Source organism: Microcebus murinus, chromosome 1 (genome assembly GCF_040939455.1).
Source record: "Microcebus murinus isolate Inina chromosome 1, M.murinus_Inina_mat1.0, whole genome shotgun sequence".
In the NCBI taxonomy this organism is placed as follows: Eukaryota; Metazoa; Chordata; class Mammalia; order Primates; family Cheirogaleidae; genus Microcebus; species Microcebus murinus.
This window is the reverse complement of record NC_134104.1, coordinates 160,377,091-160,403,535: the sequence shown is the minus strand read 5'-3', so window position 1 is coordinate 160,403,535 and position 26,445 is coordinate 160,377,091. Positions and strand designations below refer to the sequence as shown.

Below are 26,445 nucleotides of genomic sequence, written 5' to 3'. Positions count from 1 at the left end.
CAAAAACACCAATGGAGTCGTGTCAGGTTTTCCCCAGGCCTTTCAAGGTTACCTGTGAAAGGATAAGAGCAGGAAGGCAGGATCGGAGGAGCCGGAGTAGCTCTGCAGCAGACACCCTGGCCATCAGCGGGGAGGCTCTAATTTGAGGCAAGTCAAGCCTTGGAGTTATACTTTGCCTGTAAATGCAGACCTTCCCTCAGTAATCTTTTTAGCATCCCACTCTTTCCAAGACAGCTTAGACCCCAAAGCCCTCATGCAGCCAGAAGACATGTGAATATCCCATCAGTTTCATAGAAGCAATAGATTGGAATTCTCCAGATAATTCACTCAATTTCAGAATGATAAATGATCAATCATTGCATTCCTCCTAAATGAAATTAAGATGTTAAGATATATTGCTTGGGGCTTCTGGATAGGATTTCTGCAGTTGAATTTCGAACAGAAAATGTATTGCTTTGGAATTGCTGGGAAAGGGGGACATTCTGGATCTTTGTTAAGGCAAAACATTTAATAGCAGGGAAGAATGCATTAGACATGTTAATTTTTTTCATATTTAAAAGTGATTAATCATCCCAAATACCGTGAAGCTGGAAAGCCATAATGCAAACTTTTGAAGAGGAAGGAGGAGCACATGCCTTGATCCTCTAAAGTGGAGGCTTTTGAAGGAGGCTGTAGGTGAGCTTGTGTTCGGATCAAAAATCACCAACTGAAAATCCATTCGAAAGTGCAGAGTCTGGGCAAAACCCAAGGAATGCATAGAAATCCACAGAGTTCCTTTTCAACTAGCATGGTGCAAAACAAATAAGCCATTCTCTTCCAGTATGTGTATGTACACCACAGATTTTACATCCTTCCTGTCAGATTGAGTCAGGGTCCCAATGTGCTCCTGCAGCCTGGGGGTTCAATGTCCCAGTGGACAAGGATCACACCACTGCCCCATCACCTACTAGCTGTGGGTGCGTAACTACCCTGCACCTGTTTCTCAAACCATATTCTAAGATAATATTAGCAACCTCTTTGACTGTAAGGACTGAATGCTGTAAAACAGAAATGTCCATGCTTCCTCAATGTTGGCAGGTCATTCTCATCTTTGGTATGTAGCATGGTTTTAATTGATCAATCACATGTTCAGTTTAATCAATTGTTAAATATAATGTCTGGCCTGCTCACTAGATGTGCATTCCATGAAGTCAGAGTTGGTGGCTGTCTCGTGCGGCCACATGTGCCAGTACTTAGCATGGTTCCTCGTAAACGCTTAAAAAATTGTGGGATGGAAAAAGAACAGATGGAGGGAGGGAGAGAGTGAGGAAAGGAGAAAGGAAGGAAGGATTCTTCTACTTTTCATAAACATAGCTTGAAGACAATATGAAATCCTGACTGAATTTGCCTTTTTATCTCATTTAAGAACCCATTTCACTTTTAACTCTGCAGAACAAAACAAGGTAGCATTTTTTCCTGTTCCTTTACTTGCAGGTGGGTGAGGATTAGGGCTCAGAGACCTAGAATATCTTTAAAAGGCCAACTTCACCCAGCTGGTTGCTGGCTTGTGTTTATACACTTCCCTTTTCCCTGCCCCCCACCAAAGAGGCTCCCCTCCCCCCAGAGGAGGCTATTTCCTTTTGTTGTAGAAAACTCTGATTTGGTGGTTGCTTAGAAAACACAAAGAAGCTTGCAGCAAGTTGAAATTAAAGTACAGTTAATCAAATGCAAAACTCCATTCAGCCCCTATCTGCCAAAAATAAATAGTTTAAAAAATGAATTTCAGATCACTGACAATGATGACTGTGTTTATGGCAGGGGGTTGCCTGTCTTCAGTCGGCCATCATTACAGGCGTGCACCCAGCATTTAGAAACTAAACAAAAACACATTGAACTTGCTGCATTAGCTGTTGCCACATCAGAACGCTAATGGGTTTAGTGACCACAACCAACCCAGGCCAGAGTGTGTCAACAGCCAAGGACCAACCTCAGTCACTGTTTGTGCTTTGCCCAAGTTGTTACAAGCTTAATTCTTCGCAGCTTACTTTTCCTGTTGTTTTGGCCTCTCCCAACCAGACCATGTCTTAAGGAGTGTTGCAGCCAGCTCAGCCTGACATAGAGGCCGCAGCAGGCCCTGGCAAAAGGTCTGCAGATGCAGGCATCTCTGTCACCGGTTATATTAGGGCTCTTCTTCTTTGGCTAGTCACTTCAATTAAGACTTCTAGAAATGGCCCAACCTGAAGCAAATGCAGAGAGTCTCTTGATTCACCACTCGTCTGGAAAAGTGCGGTCTTCCTTCCTGCCTCTCTTCGCCTCCAAGAAAGCAGGCTGCTCAGCGTTCTTGCTCCAAGGTGGCTTCTCCGTCTCACAGCCAGCCTTCAGCCCCACCTGAGGAACGAGTCACGTAGCTCCCATTTCTGCGCAGCTGCAGCAAGCTCCGGGTAGCAGGACCTCGGCGGTGAAGAGGTTAAACTGCTCAAAAAGCTGGGTCTGTGGTTTCCTGCCCACACTTGCTCTGGCCTAAGGCAGTGCTTGCTGTTTGGGGAGGGGGAAGGGAGGTCTCGCCTGGACCCAGGTGGCGGACAGGCAAACCATGTTATTAAGAAGCTGGGATCTCAAAACCTTGATCTTCAAACGAGACCCCTAATTAGTCCCCAGCCCAAGAGTAAATGGCATTCCACCTCAGTGAGGCGGGAAGGGAGCCTTCAAATCCTGGAGACTAATTGCCATTATTGGCTCTATGAAGATCCTGTTGTAAACACTTGTCATCCGAGCCACTTCTGGTCGGTAAACTTGAGATATCAAATTGTTCCTTCATGTTTCAAATTCTCCAAAATGCCTCTCCGGCCCTTTTCCTGGGAGGGGCATCTCTTTCCTGAACTCAGTGTACGAGGCACCCAGTTCAGGGAGAAGTCTCCTTGTGGCTTGTATCTGTGATGGCTAGCTCATTCTAAAACCGAACTCTTTTCAGTAAGGGATTTAAAAAAAAATGCTGTCTCAAAAATAAACTTTAATTGTAGGCAAAGGGATTTATCTTGAAGACAATGGAGCTTACGTTTTGGAGCACCTCAAGTACGCAGACCTTTTCCAAGGCCTAGGAGGGCCTACTCACAAGGTGCTCACAAGGGGCCTCTATCAAGTTTGAAGCAGTCAATTATTTGTGTATTCTTTTTCTTAAAGTGGGCTCCCAAATTGGTTAAATAACAGGCCACACAAAGCACAGATGTGCTCTGCAATCCTCGGGGTGTGGCTTCTTGCCTTCTGCATCATGTGTTCTTGTGGCTTCTGGAGATGATGTTCCCCCCTGTTCTTGGACGTGCTGCTTTCTCGACCCTGTCTGGCATTTATGGGGGGAAGTGTAGACTTCTCCAGGCGAAGTGCAGGGTGCTAGGTTTTGTCTAAATTTACTCTTTCCTGGGAGAATGTTTCAAAAGCTTGAGACCAAGAGGTCCTGGGTCCATCCCCTCCAAGGGCGGTCTAGACAATGTCAAGCTCGGATAGCCAGCGAGGCCGGGGAGTTCGTTCCAGTGCCTCAGAACTGCTGGGACTCTGTTATCTGGGCACTTCCATGGCGGTATGTCAGAGTGAAAGAGGAGAAAGAAAGTAGTAAATAACTTCTGAATGCTCCTGGGAAGGTGTGAATTTTCTATTCACCTTTAAGCCGACTTCAGCAGGCATCAGTGGGATCACAGGGCGGGTTCCAGGCCAACACCCACAGCCAGCTGTCTTGCAGAGCCGCGATGTCAGAGAGCCTTTCTCCCGAGCTGAGCTTCAGGCCTGTTCCTTCAGCAAGCCGCAGCGGCACTGTCACTCAGCAGCTACTCCTTTGTGGGGACAGTTTAGGGCAGGACAGGAGAGTGGGAGTCCTAAAACACAAGGCTCAGGGTATCTGCTCGCAGGACTCCGTGTTTTCTGCGATGAAAGAGACGGTTTCCCTGATGGCCTTGGAGCGCACAGGGAGCTGGCCCCAGCGGGGCTCTCTGGTGTGACTTGGCCCTCCCCTCTCTCCAGAGTGCGGGTTTTGTGGGTGTTGAATTAGCCCTCATCTCCGATGTCATTAGCAGCACCCCCAAAGATTCCCAAAGCATTATTTTAACCTATGTGTTTCGCTGATTAGAGGTGTTAGAAAGTGTATGCCAAACTTTTGGTTATTTTAACTAGTTCAGAAAAGAAAGACTAACATCAGTTTTGACAACAAACAAAACTAGTTTTTGTTCTATCAGTTATGTTTAAAAGATTCCAATTTCAAACTAAACACAATGTGTGGTTATTCTGTCAGCGATTTATATAGCCACCAGGGCGCCACAGTTACACGCTGCATACATCATTGTATTTTTAAAATGTACTTAATGAACTTTTTTTTTCTTTTCTAGTAACTACTTCATTGCCTTAAATGAATGCATTCCAATAGAATTTGTAACAAATGACCACTTTGTGTTTGCATTAATGCCAAACACGTTTAACAAATTTTTAACAAGGAACCCTGGCAAAATGCCAAACTCCAAGAGGGACACTGAAGGAATGCTATAAATTTAAACTAGATTTTACCTTTTCACATAACTCAGCAAGTGTCTTAGGTGTCTTGATATCTCGGGATTGTAGCATTTCTATTTTATGTCAGATGACTTGTACATTTTTATTATTTTTATTATTTAGGTTGTACCTATTTCCAGAGGACTTTTAAACTATGCAGCTATGTCTGAAGCAATATAAAAGCAGCTTAGATATTGATCTCTATTTCTGCAAAATTGTTCATATCTTATATAAGTTGGTAGATGCATATATGCATGTACCATTTCATAGGTACCAACATATCACTCTTTTTAATACGGCACAAGTCAACCAAGTATGTACAAAAACAACCAATTAGGACAATGGCTCTCAACTAGGGGCAGTTTTGACCCCCCAGGGATATTTGACAATATCCAGAGATGTTTTCCCATTGCCATTACTGGGAGAAGGGCAGTGCTGCTGGCGTCTGACGTGGAGCAGCCAGGCACGCTGCACACATCCTGCAGTGCACAGGACAGGCTCCTCGCCCGAGGTGTGCAGCCCCACATGTGTGTGGTGCTCAGACAGAGAAGTCCCGGAGCAGGGTGACAAGGCCTTTGGCCATGGGAAGTCTCTCAGGTTAAAGAAGGTAGGTATTCTTTTAAGAAAAAACTACAACCAAACACATTTCTAATCAAGCAATGTTTTAAAAATTGCATGGAGTACCTAACACTGTGTTAAGCGGCAGACTTCTGATTTTTACTTTCGTTGCCTTCTGCCCTTGAAAAGAAAAAAAGCCTATACTGTAGACTAGGGTGGTGCCGGGGCTGGCCGTTGGTTAGAGCTGTGGTCCCCAAGGTCCTGGTCTCGAACCAGGCAACCAGGTGGTGTTACTGCCTGAGCTCTGCCTCCCTTCCCCCGCCACTCCCACCCAACTGTGGGTGGAAAAATTGCGTCTGTGAAACCTAGGAAGGGGTGGGGCACACAGCAGGAGCGGGCAAGCGTTGCATCTGTGTCTGTAGCCGCTGCCCCTCCTGAGCTCTGTGCTCCCACCCCCACAGAAAACTGTCTTCCTGGGGACCGCTGGGCTCGAGCATGTGCGCATGTGCGAGGTCAAACTGGCCCAGGTACCGTAAAGATTGGGGACCGCTGGGCTCGAGCATGTGCGCATGTGCGAGGTCAAGCTGGCCCAGGTACCGTAAAGATTGGGGACCGCTGGGCTCGAGCATGTGCGCATGTGCGAGGTCAAGCTGCGAGGTACCGTAAAGATTGGGGACCGCTGGGCTTGAGCATGTGCGCATGTGCGAGGTCAAGCTGCGAGGTACCGTAAAGATTGGGGACCGCTGGGCTCGAGCATGTGCGCATGTGCGAGGTCAAGCTGCACGTGCCGAGCGCTGCCGCGGGCCGTGCGGCCGCGCAGGCGCCTCCCAGGCAAGGCCGGTGGGAGCAGTGAGCACGTCCCTGCCGCGGGCGCAGGTGTTCCGTGGACAAACCGCTTCATTTAATAGCTATGCAGCTATTGCAATGTATATTAGACAAATATTGGCTGCTATAGTATTCAAATCTTTCTGTAAAAACAAATTTACATAAGTAGTTAGAGAATGTTTTTAAAAGAAAAATACTAATTAAATCTTACAGATGTTGTGAAGAGATTACGAAAATGGGAAATTTACGACACAAAAGACTGAGGTTTAGGAAATTCTAGCTTCATAGTAAAGGGAATGGGCTCTGCAGGAAGGTGGGGAATTTGACCAAAAGCATTCAATCCTGCTAAGCTTCTGTTTCCTCGTCTGCACATGGGCTGTGAACCAATCGGGTCAGTACCATGGTGCTGTCAGCCTGCTGAAAACCGCCCTTGCAAAAGCACAGGGCGGTGGCAGGCAGCATGCGCCAAGTGTTAGCTGTTAATATAATTTTGACCGCAATGATAGCGACACAAATAAACCCTAGGGAGACATAGATGTGTATGCTGCTGTTTGACGCCCGCATTTCACATGTCTGAACCCCTCGTTTGCAACATTGCGGGGTTATACCCAGCCCTCAGCAAGCCCCGCGCCCGCAGGCGGCTGACAGACAGTCCTGAGCGCAGGCCGCCCGCCCTTTGGGCTCTGGAGTGTTACATTTCATTGCCCTGTGGAGCTGTAGGAGTCCACTCTCAAGGTAAAATGTTGCTCTCCACTCATAGTTTTGAATTATGGTTTCAAGGTGGTTGCTCCTATCAAGAAAATTAAATGATTTAACATAATTTGTTGCCACTTTGATCACAACAATAATAAATAAATCTTCATGAGGAAAACGGGAAACCCATTCCACCCCGTTTTAAAAGATGTTAAGTAATAACACAGATGTAGTTATAGATTTTTTTAAGCAGAAACGACTGTGTCGGTTTTCCGCGGGCAGAGTGTGCCGCGGAGCCGCCCTGCGGGACGCGGGCGCCCAGAAGGAGCCGCTCTCCCCTCAGAGCTCTCCCCTCAGAGCTCTCCCCTCAGAGCTCTCCCCTCAGAGCTCTCCCCTCAGAGCTCTCCCCTCAGAGCTCTCCCCTCAGAGCTCTCCCCTCAGACCGGCCCGTCAGTCAGTCCGTCGGGCTCCCTTTCTGCGGGCACCGCGCGCAGCGCGTTGGGGCGTCCGACCACGGCGACCGGCGTCTGTTTTTGTGCCTGGGGCACACCGCACACATTTGGAAAGCACATGGAGCGCGATGGACATTAACCCAGATGTCAAAAATAGCCTGCGTTTTACTGCTGCTATTAAACAGTTTCCCCTTTAACCCCTCCGTGTTTACCAAAGACCCCTTTCTCCCAGCCTGTTTCTGCAAATCACTACTGAAAGGGCAGGAGAAGAAAGCCATAATCGGGCAGGTGTCTTTATTCCAAAGAAAAACAGTCTGAAGGAATATTTGCGAGACCCCGCACGTTTATAGCCTGCTCTCCCTGGGCGCGGGTCCCAGGGCCGACTCTTAACTGCTGTGCTCAGTTGCCCACCCGCCCTCACGCCCGCAGCCCTGAGCCAAGTCGGGAGCAGACATCCCACCCAACACTGATTTTTTTTTTCCAGAAAGGAAATAGCTTTGTATTTTAATATGATACTAGTTACACATTCTTTGGTTTAAAAAAATCAAAAAAGTGCAAAAATAATTCTAAAAGAGAAACTTAAACACTAGTCAGAGATAAACACCACCAGAGATAAATATTAATAATTTGCTGGTATATAGACTTGCAAATGTTTATGTGTATAATGTGTGGGTTGACGCAAAAATGAGATTGAATTTACATATAAAATGGTAATCTGCTTTTTTCACTGAAAAGTTGTGGATATGTTTCCCTATTTAAAAAAATAGAGATCTATATAGTAATTGCCATCAGTCATTTAATACATTTTAAGCATCCCTATAAGAGCTCTCCATTCATTTGTAGGTGACACAGATTTTAAAATTCACATTCATTTATTAATTTTTATACCTATTTGTTGTCTGTCTTCCTCCTGAGAATACAGGCTTCATGAAGGCATAGATCTTGTCTGTTTTTCTCACTATTTTATCCCTGGTACCTGACACACAGAGGTGACTTTGCATAATAAATCACCCTGAATTTATGATGTCATAGTTTTGTAGATAGGGCAGAAGTCCAGATGGGCTCAGCTGAGTTCCCTACTTAGCATCTCATAAAGCCAAAGTCAAAGTGGACTTTGCTGGACTAATCTGCAGGCTCTGGGGAAGCATCCACCTCCAAGCTCATTTGGGTTCTTTGTAGAATTCAGTTCCTGTGGTTGTAGGACTGAGTCTCTGTTTCCTTGCTGGCTGTCAGCTGGGGGCTACTCTCGCATCCTAAAGGAAGCTCTCAGGTCCTTGCCCTGTGGCTCCCTCGTCTCAGCACAGCAAATCCCTAAGCAGGAGAAAAACCTCTGCTATGAAAGGGCTCCTGACATTAAATTAGGTCTATTCAGATTATCTCCTTTCAGGCTAATTTAAAGTCAACTGATTAGTAACCTTAATTACATCTGTAAGGTAACTAAGCATGGTTTGATACATTCTCAGTCCCAGTACCAGGGATTAGGGTAGGAAGTATTGAGGGGGGAGGATTTTTCTGATTCTTTCTGGTCTAGTTGCTCTCTAATATCTGTGGAGTGAATGAGTGAATCAGCCTGTTTCAGGCACTGTGCAAAGCAAGTGGGCAAGACTGGCTTGCCCTGTCCTCATAGAGCTCACGGTCTAGACTGTGGCTGTCCGATAGAAATATAATGTAAGCCACAGCTGGAACTTTTAGTTTATTTTACTATTAGCCACATTTTTAAAAGTAATAAGAAATAGGTGAAATTAATGGCAATATATTTTATTTGATCCAATATATCCAAAATATCATTTTAACATAGTCAATATAAAAAATTGTTACTGAGATAGTTAACATTCTTCACATTAAATCTTCAAAATCTTGTTGTATTTTACGCTCATAGAACATCTCAATTTGGACTAGCAACATTTCGAGTGCTCAGTGGCCACATATGGCCAGTGGTGGCCACTGGACAGCACAGGTCTGGACAGTTGGCCAGAAGGGGCCCTGCAGTGTGTGCGGGACTTCCCACTCTGTACCATACCGGGGAGGGCCAGGAAAGGCTTCCTGGGAAGACGCAGCGTCTAAGCTGAGATTGAAGAATACAGGGGGCTGGATCAGAGCAAGAGTTGGTGTAATGCATGTCGGGAAGAAAGGTGTGTTTGTGAGATTAGGACTGCAGAGGCAAGTTCGGCGTAGGGGGGACATGAAGAGTGGAATGTCGGGGTAAGCGTAGAGCTAGAGAGCGAGGGGCCGGGTGGGGCTCCCCAGGGCCCGGAGTCCCGCATCCTGCATCCCGAGGGCGATGGGCCATAAACAGGGCTGGTTGTGGGGCTGTGAACAGTGAACGGGACGCACTGGAGTGGAGGGCACCATGGAAATAGCACTGCGGCTGCTCAGTGGGGATCAGGGCTGGCTGCTGAAACGAGGATGCTCAGAAGGGTTAGGGCCGCTGTGACCATCCAGGTGGGGAGGGACTGGCCAGGGGTCATCTCACAGTGGGTGGCAACCGGGATTGCCTCATTGCTGGAAGGCAGGATTCCTTTTTAATTTTTTTTAAAGCATATACTTGTTTGCCCCTCAAGAATGGATCATCTGCATTTCTTACTGCTGGCTGTGTCATTTGAGGTTTGGTTGTTTCTTCCCCACCCGCCCCCCCAAACCCATCTAGGCCTCCTAGGGAATAGATTGTTTGATTGCAGGAATGGCAACACTTTTTGAGAGTTCTCTTGTCTGCAGCATGAACCTTACCCAAAGGCTGTGCACTGCAAGTGTGAGGCACTGTATTCTGCCTTGCGACCTGTAACCCAGCTGGAAATCTTTCTCACAACTGAATAAATGATTGTTCTTTGCTACTTTATCTTGGAAAAACATCAAGGACATCGGACATTCACTGTAATTATTTTTCACTCGTTTCCCCATCTGTAAAATATGACCTGTATAGTTTAATACTACTTTGGGTTTCTCTTTACTTTTTAATTATGTGGCCTTTTAATATATTGTCAACCCTTTAAAAGGATGATTAAGAAATGCTTAATACACAAAAGAATTAGAGCTATGCACAGCTCATGAAACAGAAAGCGTGCTCTGACTTACAATTTTCATACAAAGTTTGCAGAGATTTTATGTGCCAGAATGAGTAATATGATCTGCTCTAGGAACTCTCTAACGTTCTGGCTCTGCAAAAGTCATTTTTTGCCCCGATTCAAATTTCTTAACCAAAAGGGTTACACCAAGCTCCTCAGAGTATGAATTAGCAGAGTTCATCCAAGCCACATATTTCACTTGCACTACTTAACGGCGGCTTGAAATAGCCACCTGCCCGCGCAGACACGGGGCCATTCTCGTTCGTTGGTGAGACTCAAGAAATGCTGTGTATCAACCACCAAACCAGATACCTCAGGCTACATGTGAAACGTGGCTTGCATGTGCTTGAGTGTGCGTACGTATTTGATCTTCCCCCTCCTTGCCATATCCCCAGATAGCTGCACTGTTATGCCTGGAAACCCTGAGGCTCAAAGGCCATATGTGGATGACAATGGGACAGTCACACAAGGGTGAGCGTCAGCAGGGAAGAAAGTCATCAATTGAAGCAGTGGCGTGGGATGGTCTCCTCGTCTCACCTGTTGCACCTGTTGCAATTCCCAGGTTGCAATTGTATCTGCGCACAGGGCCCCTCACTGGGACAGGGAGAAAACTTGGGGCACTGCTGGATACCTGTTCCCTGGGGCATGAGGTGTGCAAATGGATGGCCGTGGCATCTATGTTTGGCATTAAACGTATGCAAGCATTTGGATGTGAGGATGAAAGCCAGCTTTGTTTTGATCTTCTCTATTTAAGGAAATGCCAACATTCTTTTAAAAACTTTTTTATTGTGGCAAAATATACATAACATAAAATTTACCATTTTTACCTTTCAGCATACATCTTGGTGGCATTAAGTACCTTCCTAGGGTTTTAAAACCATTACCACTATTCATTTCTAAAACTTTTAATTGCTCCCAACAGAAACTTCAGACCCATTGTTAAGTAACTCCCCATTCTACCCTCCCCTCGGCCCCTGGGAACCTCTAATCTATTATCTGCATCTACAAATTTGTTCTGGATATTTCATATAAGTGGAATCATGCAGTATTTATCTTCTTTTGTCTGGTTTATTTCACTTTCCATGGTGACTTCAAGGTTCATCCATGTTGTAGCATGTCTCAGAACTTCATTTCTTTTTATGGCTTAACAATACTCCATTGTGTGTATGTAACACATTTTGTTTATCCAGTCATCTGTTGATGGCACTTTGGGCTATTGTGAATAATGGTGCTATGGATATTTATGTACAAGTATTTGTTTGAGTCCCTGTTTTCAGTTTTTTAGAGTATATACCTAGGATTAGAATTGCTGGGTCCAGTATTCTTTTAAATTGTTGCTCTTAGATGGTTTTTAAATGAATGTTAAGTTTTCTGGTGTCTTGATCATCTTTAATTCTCTAACCTCTATAATAAAGTCAAATTAAAAATAATTTTAAAATTGTAGTCATGGTAGAAAAGTATATAGAGAAAAAATTGACACATACTCTGATTATGTGGAAATAATCATGGAATATTTCCCTTCAATTTCTTTTTGTATATCAAGAGATATTTACAGATAGCCATTACATATTTTGAAAAAGGCCTCTTCTCATATGTGCTTGCAGGACATAATTAACTTTCTGTTCGCTTTGTCCTTCCTCTGTGCTTCTCCTCATTGTCCCCTCCCCACTTCTACCCATCCTAATCGATGAGAGTGGTGGCCTGAGGCCGGTGCAGGGGTAAGGAGAGGGAGGGCTTCTGCCAGGATGATCTCGGATGGTGCTGCCAGTTCCTTTCCCTGCTAAATCATGTGCTTTCTTGTTGCAGCTATCGGAAGGGCTGAAAAAAGAGAAAACGCAGCTCTGCAGCAATATTCTGATAATCTATTGCAGCGAGGCTCACACCACTGTCCACCACCACCTGGAGCAGCTCATCAGCACCGAACGGGAGTTTTCATTTTCATTATTGAGCGGGATTCTGTTCTACTTGATATTTCCTTCATCACCTTCTGTCATTCCTCATGGATTCAGATATGTTGGAAAGGAAGAATGCAGAGGAGGAGAAAAATGACAGATCTTCTGTTTTTGTTGGGATTTAGGCATTCAAAATGTGATCGTCTTTTCTGAATGTCACTACTGGATAACATTTTATTTATGTTACTTAAATATCATTGGGTAAATTCAAACTCCATGGGATTTTAAGTATGGATTCAGCTTCTGTTGGGCAACTAGCCTCATCTCCAGTTATTCTGCTGGTTCAGTCTAAGTGGTCATTCCTAATGCATTAGATTATCAAAAAGTGTCAGTTTGCTGTGAGCGAGTGGTGTTGGCAGTGTTTGTATACCATGATGCATAGAGTTTTTGACAAAGAAACCAAAACACCAAAACTTGCGAGCCTTTACCCTCCTCTATTTCTTTAAGCTGCTGTTTGAAGAACCGCATTTTGATGGTGTAAGCAGTAGTTACCTCTGGGCCAGGTTGGAAATGAAATCAATTTTTTAAACCACTAATACTTGCCAAGAAATCGCCTTATGAGAACATGGTCTGTGTCTCTGACAATGCATGGCACATCTAACCTAATCATTCATAATTTTATCTACCCCAGTCATGTACTGGGGATGGCAAAAGCCTGAGGCACCTGCACATCTTTGTTCCACGTGTTCCATGCACCCCCACAGCCTGATGTGGCCGAGCCTCAGACTCTTGCCACTCCCATACATGCAGGTCTCCGTGAGGAATCTGGGACTCATTCACATTTCAGGGTCCAAATGCTGTGCAAGCAGTCTAAGCTTAAATCTTCTGTAAATGAAGGGTCATTTCTCATTTTTTTTTAAATGTCTGCAACATGGATTCCAAAGCATTTTCAGCATCAAACATGAAAACATTGATGAATGAGAAACAATCACAAAAGCTGTGTATCTGTAAATAGCTCTACACAACATGTATGTGGATACAGAGTCATTATTTAAAGCACATGCCAGGGAAAGAGACCAAATTTTGAGGTCTTTGACATACAGTGACATGGTACTAAGGAGAATTAAACTCCTACTGCTTCTTTGGAATATTAAAAAAACTAAAGTTGTTATAATTTCATGAAACTCAAAACTGAGTCTGGCAAACACGTGCAACTCTCGTATTGATCCATTTTCTTGTCAATGGAAGAAACTCTTCCATGTGTATGCAAGTGGGAGATGAAAGCCTGCATTTGTAAAGGACAAACAGTGAATTTAAGCATGAGTGGCCTTAATAAATATAGTTGTCTTTCTTTGCTGCTGTGGAAAGGTTTCTAAACATATATTCCTAAAGTCTTGCATTGAATTTAGTTAGTATTACTTTTTAAAATGTTGGTGCAATTAACTCTGGACCTCTCTCGTGAGCCATAGAGATATTTAAAAGACAGATATCTTATTTGTTGAGGAAGATGAAACTGTCTCTGAGTTGCACCATTCATTGTTGGTGCATTAGGAGTAGTATATTTAAGCAGGTTTCTTGCTTCTGGCTTTGTTCTTGTCGTAAGTATAATGAACTGTGTAAAGCTTACATGTTGCATAAACAATCCAAATACATTCATGTTTTAAAAGTTTGTCCTTTAACTATCTAAGGGATCTAGATCTTGGTTGAAGAAGTGAGCAGAGTTCTTTGCAAGCTCATTTAGCACATTTTGACACAATGTCCCATTGAAAACCCAGGCCACAAATGGACCCCCATGAACGGTTTGGATGTCCTCAGAGGAGTGGTTGTCACTGCCTCCTAAACCAGGTCTTGACCTGAACTCTGCAACTGAATACTTGAAGTAGGAAGTAGGAAATCCAGTAGGGAAAATAGGGTCCTTGAAACAGAAAAAATAACCAACCATGTATAGTTAGCTGTTTCTACATATGTGCCAATTTTGTCACAGCTATTGGTTGGGGGGTCATTTTTGCCCTGCTTTTGTTGGTTAAAAGTATGATTGATCTTACCTTGATGGGGGCATAGGGTTTGGTCCCTTAAAAATTAAATTCTATCTAACATAGCATCCTTTTTCCATTTTATGTGATATTCTCTGATGTTTAGGGGTTACAAAAAATATCCCTTTTCACCTATTAAAAATAGTCTTTGGGTTTACAACTAACACTGTGATATGGGGAGGATATTTCCTTTGCGCAAACTTTAGCAGGTTTCCTTCTAATCATAATGTAGTTGAAAAAAAGGTCAGGCTAACATTTAGGAGAAGTTGGTCTTATTTTGTGCAAAAGCAGGCTTGTACTTTATACCCCATTTGATTTTGATGTACAGTCTCAATTTTGTATTTAATGATTTTTGTGTATCCAGTATGCTCGTTAACAGCGTGTCAACTTTCATTTGAAAGTAGGTTTCAATTTACTTTTTAAACAGTGTTTATGACGAGACCTCAAACGTGTTGACATAAGCTCTATCTGCAATGTTTTTGTGTAGAGTGGCGATTGAATGCTGCCGGGGTCAGCGTACCTAATTCCCCAGACCCTCGTTTGATAGTGCTTCTTGTGACATTTCTTCAAGTGAGTGGCATGTGGGTTGTGATATTGATCATGTGATTATGGACATTGATATGAAAAAAATAAATAAAACTAAAGAACCCTTGAAACTACCAGTGGGCATGAATTAGCCAGTCATTGTAACCTCGTGTCTAGTAGAAGAACAATGTACATGGTATGTACAGTTCATAAATTTGTTACCATGTGTATGAGAAGTACTTTGTGCTGACCGCCTTATTTAGATTCATCAAATAAACCTTGTTTCTTTCTGAAGTGAGTTTATTCTATTGGCAATAAATGCTCTAACTGTGGTGGTTTCTAATCTTTTGGGGGTCATGGATGGATTCCTATGGACTTGAAGAAAAAAGAAAGAAAAAAGGGAAGTTATTGGCTCACGTAACTGGAGAGTCCAAGACATAAATCTTTCTTTATGTATGACTGGACCTAGAGATTCAAATTGGGAAATTTGAGTGATTGGTGGTGTCTCCCTTCTTCTTTCCCTCCCTTGTTCCCTTCCCATTTTACTTTTCTCTCTTTCTCTGTCATTCTATTCCCCTTTCTCCATCTGTCCTTGTCCCTCCCTCTCTCCCTTTTTTTTCTTTTCCCTTCCTCTTCGTCTCCTTGTTTTCCTCTGCGCCTTGCACTGAGCTGGCTCTCCTCTCTGCTGAGCTCTCTCCACTTGGTGGCAAAGATGGGTCCCAGAAGCTTTGAGCGTTTCTGGTTTGTAGAGGAGAGAGCCTGTCTCTCCCAGCATCCACAAACGTCCCCTAAAGGGACACTTACTGGCTCTTTTTGGATTGTGCAGCCTTTTCCGAGGGAATTGAGAGGAAGAGGCCATGTGATTGACAGCCTCGCTGGTCATGGGAAGGGCAGCTTCCAATGGGGAAAATCGATTCTATTCTAGAAGAGAGAGACGAGAGAGCTGGGCAAGTAAAGATAATAGTTAGTCCTGCCACCACTTGGATGCACACACAATGGTCCCGCGTCGGCTCCCCAGCCTTCACCGCCTGCCTGTGGGTCGCAAGGAAGAGCCTCTTTGCTAGAGGTCCTTTTTGAGCCTACAAAACTAGCTCCTGGTTCTCCTCAAGGTTTGAATTATATTCCAGGGAATGAATTTCCAATTCTTACCATGATTAAAATCAATGAGTGATTGTCAGAAATAGAAAGCATGAACATGTTAGATGTCATGTAATCCAACACCCTCATTTTACTAGTTAGGGAAACTGAGGCCCAGTCAAGTGATTGATCCAAACATACATGGTAAGTTCATGGCAATCCAAGAGCTCTGGAAACAGGAATCTGTGTCTCTGAATGCTCTTTGGGAAGGATAGGAAGGGACAAATCTCCCTCCAGCTAACCCTTGACAACGTGGAGGAAATACCTTGCGGCTTCTGTGATTTATGGCTTCAAAGTCGCCAGGTGTGAAATACCCTCACAGTCAGGCACTTTGGGGGGACCTGAAAGGTTGTTTTCCCTTTTCACTTTAGTGCCTGTTTGTAGAAAGAGAACTTTTGTTGTGCAAGAATTTCTTATATCATAGAACTTCCTAAGCAGAGGCTTGCATTCAGGCCTGGCTATGTAAACCCAGCTGGCCAGATGGAAACCTAGGCTGCTTTTATTTCTTTTCTTTTCTTTTTTTCAAATAGAGACAGGGTCTCGCTCTGTTGCCCTGGCTGAAACTCCTGAGCTCAAACCATCCTCCTGCCTCAGCCTCCCAAGTAGCTGGGACTACAGGTGTGTGTCACCACACCAGTCTCGCTATGTTTCTCAGGCTGGTCTCAACTCCTGACCTCAAGGGATCCTCCCACCTCTGGCTCCCAAAGTGCTTGGATTACAAGCATGAGCTACTGCACCTGACTGACCTCTGCTTCTTTACCCACAAACCAGTCTTTTTGGTAAGAAAGTTACCAGTCTACACACTGCTGACTCAAACTACAGGTTAACCTGTACCTTTAATTCCACTAAAGCATATAGACTTAATTTTAGTACTTGTGAGGTTTTAACCTTAAAAGTGTACCCTGACTGCTTCTAGTATCTGTAAATTGCTCTTACAAAAGCAGTTTACAGATACTAGAGACATTCTAATGGAGAGACATTCTAATTCTTAGAATTGCTGATGCATAATAAATATACTAATATTAATAGTTAATACACACAGATAATAAATAACTGAACATTGCCAAGCATTTGCTAGGAGCCAGGCTGTGGTGCTAAGGACTTCTCTGCATTGATTCTGTTTATTCCTGACAACAGTTCCATGAGGTAGCTTCTGTCATGAGCCACATTTTACAGGGAAGGAAATGGAGGCCCACAGAGGTGACCAGAAACAGCACGAAATTATAGAGCACTTATTTGGTGCCAGAACTGTGCTAAATGCTGTGCTCACATGAGCTCATTTATTCTCACCGTAATCCCATGAGGCAGGAACTATCATTGTCCTCACTTCACAGACTAGGAAAACAAGGCGCTGGGAGCTTGCATGCCTCACTCAGGGCCCCCCAGAGAGTAAGTGGTGGAGCCCCTCTGCTTAGGGGGTGTGTTGGGCCCCGGGTCAGACAGGTGACACATGAGAGGCTGTGCTCTGAGTGTCACTTGTGTCCACCCGGCAGCGTGTCCCCATGGCACTTGGCCTCCAGCATGGGCACACAGCTTACAGGGCCTGCTGGAACTGGGAGTCTCATCACTCACTGCCACAGTTGACCCCTGTCACAAGAGAACGTACTGCCATGCTTCAGGCTGCGGATCCCAACGGCAATCACGCCACATGTGAGCCTAGACGAGGCTTAGTGCTTCGGGTCTAACCCTGCTACCCGTGGGCTTCTTGTGCTCCTTCTCAGCCCGCAGACCCCGGGCATCAGTACTTCTGACCTCCTTAGTTGCTCAAATAAGATATTCAGGGGAATATATCAAGCAATAGATTTGAGAAGAAAAGCTTTTTATCAGGAATCATTGCTCCCTGCCACCACATGTTCAAATCTCAAATAATACCAGGAGAAAGCCAACGCATAATACAGAAGGAGACATACTGCATGATTCTGTTCATATAAAGCTAGGAAAAAAAAGTTTATCTAGGAGTTGAGGCTAGGAGTTGAGATTCTTAACCTTGTAATTAGCTACATGGTCACATTAAATTTGTGAAAATTCATCAAGAGATATGGTTATGATTTATATACTTTTCTGTATGTCATATCTCATTTCAAAGGTTTACCCTAAAAAATGTTTAATACCATTAAGCATGAATTCAGTTTCAAATCACAGAAATTGGAAAACTAAGGCCTGTGGAAGAAATTTAGGCTTCAGAGATTTCTTGTTTGGCCAGCACCGTGTCTTAAAAATTTTTGATAGAGCAGTAAAGGTAAGTGTGGAGTCTGGGAGCTTGGGAAAATGTTAGATATACTTGCCATTTCTCTGTTGTTCCCACTTCCCCCTAAAATGTTATACCTGGCCAACTTCACCCCGGTGCGTGCCCTGCCTGGCCTCTGAATGCATTTGCATTTATAGCCCCTGTTGAAATCCTGACTCCAAAATATGCCAAACAAGTAACCCAAGGCTGGTCACTCAGTCTCTCTGTGCAACTCATCCTGCAATTGTAATACCGTCCCAGAAGGTTCAGGATTTTTTATTTAAACAATGATCAAATGATCTTTTAACACAATGCAAGCCACATTAAATAACTGAGCAAATGGAAGTGATTAGTGCTATTATCAGCAGTACCAATATAAATAAAAAATTTAATGAAATGGAATTGACGGTCGCTTGCTGCCTCCCAGAGATTCTCTCCTAAGAACTGCTGCGGCGCTGGTCCTTGTTCAGATCCCATTTGCCACGTCAGGGTTTTTCTTGACCACGTTTAATAACCAGTTTCCAGATCTGGATATTGGGGGCTGTAAATTTCCCTGGTTACTGTTGCCAATGACAGGGAAGGAAAGACTTGTGTAATTACCACTTGTACTTCCACAAAACACTCACTCAAGTCGAGAGCAAGGGTTTTGGACAATAAAACACCAGATTTTAAAAATTCAGGAAAGACCTGCCCAACTTGTGTGATAAGAAGTGTGTGTCTGAAAAAAAAAAAAAAAAAGAAATGTGTGTCTGGTTAGAAAAACAGAAGAAGGTCTAATGTTGGTGTGGCTTACATAAGCACTACCAGAAGCTTTTGGTTTGGATAGGACCATTGCCTCCTTCCCACCAAAATGCGGCATATTCACATACCTGTAAAGTAAATTAAGGTGTTAGGATTAGCCACAGGTTGGTGGGGAATCAATACCTTTGCCTGTGGCCAAAATCCATGGCTTTGGTTTTTAATGCTCCTTTTGTAACGCAGTTGCCTTTCTTGGTTGATTTTATGGCATGATACTATTCAACATCCTTCAAACAAGGTAGCTTAGTGGCTTCTGTGGAAATATCTCAAGCAACATACTAGGACTTTTGGAAATATTAATACACCATAATTCCATCTGGAGATACTCAAGCTAGTCCTTTGCAAGGTGTTAGATTTGGGCCCCAAACCCTAGTTGATTATGCTCTGGTTTCTGAGCATAATGTTTTCAGTTTACAAGAAAGGAGGTGGAAGAAGGTTGCAGGAAAGGAATTGTCTTGCCTTTGGATTCCTCCAAAGTGTTTGATTTTTAGAAAGAAGAAAATCAATAAGCTTTTATTTATTTTTTTCCCCTCGTAGGGTCAGTGCGTTGGCAAGATATCATTCCTGCAGTAGGTTTGGTGCTTCTGGAAGAAGCTGACCACATCAGAACTGGACCAAAGGGGGTGGAGAACAGGTTGAGCAGATTGAGCAGTGATATGGGATAGAACTGGAATTTCTTAGGGCAACCAGTCCTAAATCTCCTGTTCTTCCAGAAATTATGAAGTCATGGGAAAAGAATTTCTCCAAGAGTCTGATTTGGCTGTTCAAAGAAACTGAAATTCAATAAATCCAGAAGTGGCCACTGTGAATTCTTAAAGAACAAGCTCATAGCATGACATGTGGCCATTTGTAAAAGTGTGGATGTCCTCCCACCAAGCTAATGAAATGGGGCATTATTTTCCTTCTGAGAATAAAAGTTTCACCAAAATCTTACTTTGCCCCAAACCAGTCAAAATAGATAACAGAGTAGTTGATTTTAAATCACCAAAGACTGAAGTATGTAGAAAGGAATAAAAATTTGCTCCAGGTATTTGGAGGGGCAGGGCCTTTTGCAAAATTGGACAAGAGAGATCATTAGCAGAATTTTCTCCAGTAGACCAATTTTCTGTGCATATGCCCTTGGAATTGTTAGCTCAAAGCATAGATTTCTTCTGGCTCACCTAGAAGTCTTCTCTTTTCCTAACCTATGATTTTAGATCATGCAATTTTACCTACTGTCAAAAGTATACAGCTGAAACGAGTAAAGAATATTTGACTAAAGAGTGATGGTGAGCTCAAAGGTGAGTAATTGGATTCCAGATTTTGTACAATTCAAAGAGAGTTTATGTTCATCTTTTCTCAGTCTCAACATCAGAGAAATTGCAAGATGCTCCCTAAATCTTTTTATGTTCTACAAATTATCTGAAGAAAAGAACACATAAGCAGCACTTCTTCTTAGAACAATCCTCCCTTTATCCCCCAAAACTGTGTCTGTAGGCATGATTAAATGTAACAGAGCTAGGTAAAATGGATACCACATTTGGAGCAAGAAACAAGGAGCTTTATTTTTTTCAGCCAGCACTTTGGAAAAATCTAATGCCGGTTTGGACATTGATATTAAACCAATGCGTATAAATCTACTCAAATGCAACTGCAGAAATTTCATTCAAGGCTGGTTGCTTCATGCTAAGGACATATAATTGGATATTAGCACATGGTGTTAGCTGGCCAATCAGTTTGTGCATTTGATTGGAATTTCAGAAGATAACTATTTCATTCCCAGGTCTGTCTGTGGCTCACCATTTGACCTCTGACTAATTGCTTAATCTCTCTTGGCTTCAGATTTTCTATCTCAAAAATGAGAATAATAATAACTTCCAACTACCTGTCTCATCCGGGTATTGAGTGCATTAATGGGGTCATGTTTGTAAAGTCCTGGAAAATTCTCAAGAGAGAAAACGTTCCACCTCCTTTGTGATTCTGGTTGGTAATGTTTTAGGGCCATAGGTGGGTAGGGCTGCCTTTAATGGAGGCATTATTACAGAAGAATGTTCTCTGCTTCCTTATAACCAAGGAATGGCTCCTTTCAAAAGCAGAGTTTTTCATCACTGTGAAATCTCTAATTCTCTTTGTTGGTGCAACAATCTGGAACTCCTGTGATAAACCAAGCTTTCTCTTCTGTCTAAACACACGTGGAGCTCTGAGGAAGTAACTACGATTTCAGGGCCACAGGGAATTAATTCAGTAATTCATAGACTTTTGGGGTCAAACAGACTTGAGTTGAGCCCTGTCTCTGCCACTTCCTGGCTGGGTGACCCTGAGCAAACCGCTCAACATTCCTGCACTACCTTTATACTTAGCACAATGTCCGACACATGAAAAGCTGCCGGGAAATATTATCCACTTGAATAGTACGTGTCGTGGTAACGGCATTTATTCTCTAGTGACATGAAGAATTATAATGAGTACTTGTTCTTAGTTAACCCAAACTTAACTCACTAGTGCTTGTGCTTAACCAGAACCTAGCACAGCCATCCATTCATGATAACTTCATTTTGTGAGCACTTTGGATTTAGGACAATGGCAAATCAAAGGAGACAACTTTGTGTCAGGGACTTATGCAAATTCCCAGAGTGCATTTTTCCATCATCACTGATTTAGCCCAGTCTTCTGGCTTTCCAGGTGTAGCACTGCAGAGCAGCTCCGAAGAGTGACATTTACTGAGAACAAATTACATGCCAAGCATTATGCTAAACACTGAATATCTTCTCATCTTGTAGTCCCAACAGCTCAGTGAAGTGGGTACTATTGGCGATCCCTTTTACAGAAGGGAAAACCAAAGTTTGGTGACTTTAAGTCATTTATGCAGTGCCACATGGTTATTAGACAGAGAAACTGGGTTTTAATCCTCACTCTGGCTCCAGTGTTCTGTCCTAACCCAGTGCTGTCCAGTAGAAAATAATGCATGCCATGGATGTAATTTTACATTTGCTAGTAGTCATAGTTTTCAAGAAAGGAAAAAGAAGCAGGAGAAATTAATTACGATAATATATTTCCTTTTATATATCCAAAATATTGTCATTTCCACACATATTCAGTATAGAAATTGTTAGTGAGATACTCGATTTTGGTGCCATCTTTGAAAGCTGGTTTATGTTTACACGGTGGCCCACCTAGACGTGGACTAGCCGCACGCTTCTGGTGCTCGCAGTCGTGTGCGGATCGCGATCACTGCGCTGGGCAGCACAGCTCTGACCCAGGTGCCATTTCTGAAGACTGTGGCAACTGGGTTTACCAGACTCTATTTACTGAGGGAAAACCACTAGATTTTCCATTTTCCACAGAAATGATACAAAGAGGATGTTTAGATACGTAATAGGAGTTTAACGTGTTAATTTTTACATTCTGGAGTTACCGAACAATTCACTGTCTAAGGATAGCTCTTTCCTAGAACATGCTGCTGCTGAGCTCTTACTTTGTCGTATGTCCTATGTCTATTTGTACAAGTTTTTGCCTGTGACAATTGAATGAATGAATATATTTGCTACTGTGGGGGAGGAAGATCTGTCAGGCAGGGAAGATGTGGAAGCTCCAGAAGGGCAGGAATTTTATTTAGTTTTTGCACAGCCCTGTAGCCCTGCCTGGTACATCGGAGGCCTGCAATAAGTATATTTTTGTGAAATAAATTGCTGAATCCACATAGAGAAATTAGCTATTTTAGATTTTATTGCTAACAAGCATAGGGAATCTCAAACCCTTCTTTCTCCCCTGTGAGAATTTAGAGAATTTAGATTTTAAGACCCAAAGTGAAACCCTAATGGATTTAGTTTACTTAAACCATTTAATTTATGTTTCCAAATGAAATAGCATCAGAAAGACCACAAAATTCAGGTCTATTTTTAAAAGCCAGTTGCTGGCTTGCCCACTTGCAGTCCCCAGTGTTGAAGCCAGCTGTCCTGTCGAGGCGGGCATGTCACAGACTAGATCACTCATCTCTCGGGCCAGAGTGCCTGTCTCAAGAGAGAACCTTCACAGACGGTCTTCCCGGCCTGGACTAGCTGCGTTAGTCTGTGTCACATGACTCTTTTCAGATGGCCAGACCTGAGTCACATGCCCTTACCATGAGTCAGCGGGTAGAGCTGGCCCCACCAAATCCCCTAACCTGGAAGGAGAGTATAGGTGAGTCCTCAATGGAGAATCAGATGTTCTGACAGGGGAAGGAGGAATTGGTGTTGGACAGGTGTCCAGACTGGATGTCCTGTCTCCGCAGCTGACGTGATCCTTTGCCTTCTTTCTTTAGTAGTGGGTCTGCTTTTCCTCCTTGCTGTGTCTCACATACCTCATTGTGTAGCATTAACAGTGTTACTCTTATCATCTTTATTGCACGTGCTTGGATACCCTGCTTTATCGTAAGCCCTCGAGAGCAGAGCTATCGCTCATTTATTTCTGCGTCCCCAATGCTTAGCATAACTCCCAGCACATGGCAGAAAATCTGGGGAAGTTTGCCAAAAAGGAAGAAATGGATGAGCTACTTGGGAATCAAGTCCCTGGCGTGGGTGACACTGTTCAAAGGTATGGACATGGCGCCGAGGCCCAAATAAAAACTCCATCCTGAATAGCGACAAATGTCACATGAGGAATATGCCTGAAAGCACAGTGAAGAATGCACCATTGTGAAACTGCACATCCGGGTTCAAAACAAGACAAAGAAGCAATCTAATTTTGGCCTTGTGAACACTTCATCAAGTGCACGGCAACATGCAAACGATTATAATTTTGATTTAAACACGAGTATGGTATTTGATATCCTACAGACTCAATCTCTGTAGACCAAGAGTAGAGAGCAAATGCAATTCTTTGTCAGTACTCTTCTGGGAGAGTTGTCCCGGCACCTTTCTTTCTCCCTGATTCCCTTCTCCACCCCTTCCTCTGTCCTTCCCACCTCTCTGCTATCATCTCTCCCATCTCTCTCCTCTGCTTTCTTCCCCTTGTTTCTCCTCCTCTTTTTCTACATCTTCTCTCTGCTTTTGTTGTTAGAAATCAGCATTGATTTACAGAGCTCATTTAAATTCTGCCTATGTGACCTTGTTTCACATTTTTGAGCTTACTTTTCTTACCTGTAACATTGGGATAATAATATCCCTTACTAATATTCCAGTCAGATTCAGTGATATCATCTATATAAAATGCTCAGCACAGACTAAAGTGAACTCTTTGGGAGAGAAGTGGGGGAAATTTTTATTTTCTTTAGGGTAGTCAAGACTGTAAAAGAGAGACTATTTTGGTTATAAATTCCCCCCCTTTCAAATCAGAGTCCAAAGTTCTTCTGTCCCCGGAGCGTCACATTCGATGTCAGTGCTTGGAAGCCCCAGCAGTGACTGCGGCGTGTTTGTCTTCTAACGCTGACTGACCCACTCTGCTGCTGGACCCCCTTTGGACAGACATCTAGAGTTAGCCAGCAGCACAGGCGGTATCCCCACTGTGGCACTTGGGCTTTAAGCCCTGTCAGCTCTGTTCCAGAACTACTTGGGTAAGAGGCCACAGATCCAATGACTTTGTGCACACAGCTATAACATCCAGCATATGCTTACAGTCACATTTTGGGAGCTCCCACCTCACATGTACCTTTGAGAATTTCTTCTAGAGCCTGTTCAAGTCTGGCACTTAGCAAGTGTTCAACAAGTATCTATCTATTGACTAAAAACAATGGACATACCAAAATGATCTGGCATGTCGAATACTAATTTGATGGGTGAATGAATGAGTGTGCCATAAATGCTTGTGAAATGAATGGTTGATGATCCACAGTAGGTGATTATAAATACTTGTTGAATGAACAGACGAGTGAATGAATGAATAGCGTATCAGTCATGTCTGTGGCCATTCTTTCCATACGTTTTTAACTGCCCTTTGATTTATTTTTTGCAGTTATAATTTAGTCCCAATAAACTGACTCTCTAAATTTATGATTTGTTTTTATTTTCTGTTGGTGAATTTTGAAATAGATTCTGATGTCCTCTGGATTAAGTCCCATTTTCAAATAGCCAAGAGATATTTCCAAACTTCCTTGAATTGAGCATGCCTGCAGAACAAGGGCGGGCGGCGCTTATGTGCCAACTAATCTCTGTTATGACATGTCTGCATGACTGAGGGCCGAGGGCTGTGGGGGAAGACCGCACTCCTGGGTTGAGCAGAAGAGGGTTGTCCACAAATGACTCGTGAGCGGAGCCATCGTGTTCCTGTATATACTCAGTAGATATATGTACCTGCTGGAATAGGTGAATTTAATCCTTTGCCATTATTCATTTCACTTTTCTGAATTCTGTGGTATTTCCAAAGAGTGACTGCTTTTCTTCTGGGTTAAGTAGAAATCTTTGCTTAAGTCAAAATCACTTACTTTAAATACATTCAGTGACATTGAGATCTTTTACCCTGGGAGTGTTTCTCATATTTTTTCAAAGTCAATGAATTGTTATTTGACCTTAATGAACACTTATAGATCACTGAATTGAGGATTAAACTGAGTAGAGAAAAAAAAAAGCTTTTATCTGAAATTCACTGATTTACTGAGAAATATTTGGGAAGTCATAACAGAGTCCTTTTATTTGGCATTGATGATGACAGCAGCAAAGTATACAAAATTAAAAGGGCTTGGGATTTAATTCTGCTATTTAGAATTATTTGAGGTCCTTTTAAGGAGTTTTGGAATATTTGCATAGGAGAAAAAATCATATTAGGGTAGCTCAAGTTAAAATTGAATAAGATGTAAAATTGCTATGTTAAGTGAGAATATTCTCAAAAATTTAAAAAATGAAGTAAGCTTCCTGGGTGTTTTGTGTACAGCTTGGTGTCAGTAATACCAAGTAATTTAATGAATGGCTGAACTCTGTCCTTTCCATTTAGAAAGGTTGCTATTGTGTTGCTCTCTTAAAATTTTTCTCCATCATTGGTTTGTTATTAAAAATCGTGTCACATCTATTGGTGGGAATGTAAATTAATATATCCATTAAGGAAAACAGTATGGTAGTTTCTCAAAAAACTAAAATATGGAACTACCATATGATCCAGTGATTCCACTTCTAGGTATATATCCAAAAGAAATCAGTATATCAAAGAGATAGCTACACTCCCATGTTCACTGAAGCGTTATTTACATAGTAAATATTGAGATCAATTTAAAAGTGTCCATGAATGGGTGAATTGATAAAGAAAATGCGTTATATTAATATATACACAATGGAATACTATTCAGCCTTAACAAAGAAGAAAATCTTGTCATTTGGGACAACATGGATGAACCTAGAGAACATTAAGTTAAGCGAAATAAGCCAGCCACAGAAAGACGAATGCATGGATGAATCTAGAGAACATTAAGTCAAATAAGCCAGCCACAGAAAGACAAATACTACATGATCTCATTTATATGTGAGATGTAAAAAGGTCGGACTTATAGAAAGAGAGAGTAGAATGGTGGTCAGCAAGGCCGGGGGGAGTTTGAGGTGATGTTGGTCAAATGATAAAAAATTTCAGTTAGGAGGAATAAGTTCAAGAGATCTATTGTGTAATATGGTGACTATAGTTAGTAACAAGGTATTGTATACTCAAAGATTGCTAAGAGAACAGATTTTAAATGTTCTCATAGCAAAAATATGTTAACTATGTGAGGAAATGGATATGTTAATTAGCTTAATTTAGCTTTTCCAAAATGTATACATATATCAAAACATCATGTTGTACACCACAAGTATGGGC

At 42.8% G+C, this 26,445-nt stretch overlaps 1 protein-coding gene across 3 annotated transcripts in view; it reads left to right on the top strand.

Annotated features, from left to right (window-relative positions):
* The window catches only part of ERC2 (ELKS/RAB6-interacting/CAST family member 2), a 982,890-nt gene extending 967,717 nt beyond the window's left edge, over window positions 1-15,173 (top strand). For 2 of the 3 annotated variants that reach the window (XR_012922097.1, XR_012922096.1), the window contains exon 20: window positions 11,909-15,173. The gene's annotated coding sequence lies outside the window, so the exon portion shown is untranslated. The remainder of the gene's footprint in view (window positions 1-11,908) is intronic. The other variant, XM_076008685.1, reaches the window with a different exon arrangement.
* Window positions 15,174-26,445: the final 11,272 nt, after the last annotated feature.